The following is a 4,647-nucleotide window of genomic DNA, read 5'->3' as shown; positions in this document are numbered from 1 at the left end:
GTACAATATATACCTATGTAATAAAAATAGTATTTGTCAATAAAAATTTAGTCTTTTTTGAACCTGCAAAATATTATGCTGTTTTGCAACAACCATTTACAATAAGCATCGCACTGACTCCATGAGCATTATTTACATGCTAATATCAATGAGGCTTGGGTTTAATTCATTCTATTTCAGCTTAGATTGAAAAGATTATTTTGTCCTCAGAATAACGAGCAGACAAACACATAAGAATACTAAAGGATATTCACGAGTGCCAAGAGGGAAAAAAAAAGATAAATGTGGAAGAAAGGGTATTTTGGAGTGACTTGCTGAAAGCAGTGTCTGAATTTCTGCGGATAAGTGTATACATCTTCCGGATGTGCAAATTGCGCCTGTTAGTCTTTAAAGTTCTCCTATTTGGGATGCATATATCTGCTAAAAAATTAATTTATCCACAAAGCTTACTGTTCAGTTGAAATTTCACAGGCAAGCACCTATCTCAAGAAAGATCCATTATTTTTTAATCCAGCTGCGTTTTGTAGTGTTACTATTTTGTGTGAAGTTTGCTACCCTTGTTTTACGTAGTGCATTCAAAGAAGCTGCATATTAACAAGGAACACTGTAAGAATCTCAATGACCTGATGTTTTTCAGTGCTGTACTTAAATTTAGCCACTGGACTCCTCATGTCAGGTATTGTTCCTTCAAATTTGCTGGGAGAGAGACGTCTTGCTACCTTTCATAACTGTAGACACAAGCAGTGATAATGTGCAAAACTGGAGTCAAGTCTGAGAGTGGATTTGAAATAAATGTGGGTGTCTGTGCACAGCACCGTTTTACTTCACAGTGAGATTTTAATAAGATGTTCTGAATCATTTAGTGGTAGTATGAAGAACTTCTGATTGATAAATTTGAAGGGGCTGTTTTGTAACAGGGTCTGGAGACTCTGGATGCCTAATTTGCAACATTTTCAAATGTCGCAAATGGCCTAATTTTCACCACGTTACCTGTCCTGTAAATCAGCGTCCTCCTGGGCAGGGTGAACTAACCCAGTGCATTTTTTCTGAAGAGGATGAGCTTGCACGAACCCTCTTTCTACGTATGCTGTGATCTTTACTTTGGGGCAGGGACAGGCAGCCAAGGCAGTGCCATTTTCAAGCAGAACGGCTATTCGCAAAATGAACATCTGTTCTTAGATTTGGGTGGGTGGCTGGGTGAGTGTGTGTCTGCAACATGTAATATAAAGGCTACAAAATCTGAGGCAATGGGCTAACTAAGGGGTATGCAACGTTACGGGTTTGATTTTGTCAATCGAATCCTCAGGCCTTAGGCATTTTTATACTGGGCATTTAAGAAAACACAATTTACAATTTCTATTGCTACCTTCCTTTGCTGAGCATTTCCTAGCAAACCAGCACCACTGCCTATTTGCCCAAGATGGATGGAGGCTGAAGGAGGCTGAAGGAGGCTGACCTGTCCGGTCACAGTTTTCTTGTTGTCCTCTGAAGGATAGCAGTGAGTTTGTCCATCACTGCTCTTGCCTTTGTGAGCTTTTCTGCAGCCTGTACCTGACCTACGGAGACAAAGAAACGGCAGCTCAGGGCTAATAATAGCCACCGGGTAACCTTGAGAGGCTGTGTGCACGCTTACTTTGCGATGGGAGGCCCTGAGGTCTGTTCCAGCTGGAGCAGCTACAGGACCCTGAAACAAAAGCTGAGCACTATGGAAGTACATGGTGGGGACAGGGAGGTTGCCTGCAGCGTGCCGCCTGTCTGTGGCGTGGGCACAAGTACTAATTTCCTCAGAGTGCTAAGGATAAAGTAGAAAGGGCATCTGCTTTGGCCTGGCTCAGACATTATGTTTTCCCCATCTTTTTTCTCCAAATCATCGAGCAGTGGTGTACCTGCCTGCTAAAACAGCGTAACGAGCACATGGTGTGCGAGTGGAGGTAGGCATGCTGCTCTGGCACCGTGCGTGAATGCTGCCTGTGCTGCTGGGCTCCCTCTCCAGCCCACGGCCCCAGCCGGGAGCTGCAGCCATCACTTCTGCTGCCACCAGCAGTGGTACTTGGCTGCGATATACCCAGGAACCTGCTTTTTCATCCATCCTCCTGGGATTTATGCGATAGCCCTTTTACATCTCTGCCCATGCAGACAGTCAGCCTTGAAGGAGAGAAAAGAAATCCAGCTAGTGGGGGTCACTGCTTTTTGTTCTGTTTGTGCAGCCTGAGAAGTTCCCACACACAGTAATCTCCCCAGCTGACAAAAAAATTATGGACTATATTAATCTGTGTGAAAGCTAGAAGCAGCCACACCTTCACAAAGACTTTCCTCAGTGTCTGTAGATGAGAGCAGGGAAGACCAAACCTCAAGAGCTGCTCTGAACTTTAACTCAGCAAGCGTTTAAGCATGTGCCTAACTTTAACTGCTCAGATAATCCCATGCTTAAACTTGCTGCTTGTGTTGTCTGACTGTGGTCAAAAGGTCCTTGGGACTCTCAGTGAATGAGGACTAGGGGTATTCAGGGAGCTGAAAATAATAGGTTGGATCCTGCTTACCTAGCTCAGTTTTGTCGTTCCATTCACGGTTTGACTGCTCATATAAATAAAATGAATAGGACCTGACCCAGGCTTTGCACCTAGTTGGAAATAATCCCTCTTCTGGGTTTTGAGAGCAGTTTCTCAGACAGCTTTTATTTGTTCGGCCTCTGAACAGACAGATTGCCTCCAAACCCTATCAAATTCTGATTAAATTGTTGTGCAGGAGTCAACAGGTACATATTAAATAGGCTGTGACATTACTTTCCATCCTGAATGGCAGCACCATGTCTAATTAGAAAAAGAGAAATGAGGCTGGAGGAACGAGAGACAGAGCTGTGGCAGGAGCTCAGATGGAGCCAGGGGAGTGAGTACCTAATGCAGTCTGCAGACCTTTGATCAGAGGCTTCAAGGTCTCCTCTGAGGATTGATTAAGCTGCATCTTTTATTTTCTTTCTGCCTGTTTTTCATGCAAATTGAGGATGCTGTAGGAGTGAGCAGGTGGTGGGTCCTTAATGTGGCCCGGGCAGAAATAAGAAAAAAGAAAAAAAAAAATTCCCTTAAATAAATGCAACAGCTGTAAGAGGATTTCGAGCTGGAGGATAAGGAAGTTCTGAAATCTTAGAATAGGAAGGAAAGCCTTTATTTTACTTGCTGCTGATGGTTGTACTTCCTGTTGTGACCCCTCTGCAGTGTTTCATAACAGCTTGGGGACTGCTAAGCCTAACGCTGTAATGAGGAACAAAGATTCCTAGTTCCTCCATGCTATCTGCCTGAATTAAAGGTCTCTTTTGTCTGGTGGTGACAGAAATTGTAATAGGAACTGAACAGAAAAAAGATGGGCGGCAAAATTCGCCACTAGCTGAAGAAAATTACCATCTCTATTCCCAGAGTTAGGTCTCATGTACCTCGGTGTATGTCCTGAGTAAAGCTCACGTGGTTCCTGGATGGAAATGGCCATGCTAGTTTTCAAAGGGCTTTGTTAAAAGTTGTCTGCACAGCCAGGCTCTGAGGTGCACTGACTGTAGGAGCAGAAAAGCAAGGGCAGGATGGGAGGCTGCCGATGGGAAGGTAGCTCTGAACTGTCCCCAGGAGTGGTGTCATCTTGTACCAGCTCCTCACGGGCTGCTCTGCCAGAGCAAAACATGTAGACTCCTATATGCTGCAGCCCTGTCTCCAACTCCTCTAATGTGCTATAGGTGACCTTTACTGTACCCTTGAGCTGCAGCCAGTGGAGGTGGGGAAGGGATGGAAAAGAGAAAGAAGGAATTTTTTTGATAAAGAACCTCTTTGCTGATATATACCATGGTTATGCATGCGCACACAAACTCAGAATATTGGTTAAATTCCTTTTGGACCCATTGATTCAGCTTCCCAAACATACATGGATGTCTAATTCTCTGCCTAGGCTTTTGTACTAGCTGAGCAGGAGAAAGGCTCTACAGCCTAAAGCACTGCCAAAGCCTGTGTGCAGACCTGCAGCTCTGCAAGAGGTGTGTGGGTAGGAACCTAGTATTTGCACATTGATAAGGCATAACTTTCAGAACGGTTACTGCAGTTGAAGCTCACAGCATTTGTAAAGTAAATCTAGTTAGGCTTTGTTCACCAGCAATACGCCCGCACAACAAATAGTATGGTAAATGGCAATAAGATAAAATCTGGAAATGCAGCCGTGGAGAAAAATAAAATATCTGTGGGGACAACCAGCATATAAGTCATGCAAGTAGTTTTGAGTCATCATATCGGTGGAGAGACATCTTGGCTGGATGTACTTTATGCTACAACACCAGTGAGACAAACAGTTTACATAGCAGATTGGTTAACTAGTGGCCACTAAAGAGATAATAGGAGATGCCCAAAGAAACTAAGAATTTGGCAGAATAAAATATTCTTAGAGCACAGCTTGTGATGTTTACCAACGTATTTGCTCCATTGAAAAGCTATATTTGAACAGAGCAATGCTGTTTGTCTTATGAACCTAAATTCCTAAGCAAACAGAACAAACTTTTAGTCTCACAGCACAATAATTTCATATGTAATAGGCTATGGTCTCCAACATTTATCAGACCTTTGCCCTTCCCTTCCCTTCCTTTCTCTGCTTTTACTCTTCTCCTCTTTTCTCTTTTTT

The sequence above is a fragment of the Ciconia boyciana genome, chromosome 1 (assembly GCF_034638445.1).
Source record: "Ciconia boyciana chromosome 1, ASM3463844v1, whole genome shotgun sequence".
Lineage (NCBI taxonomy): Eukaryota > Metazoa > Chordata > Aves > Ciconiiformes > Ciconiidae > Ciconia > Ciconia boyciana.
This window is presented reverse-complemented; position numbering follows the sequence as displayed.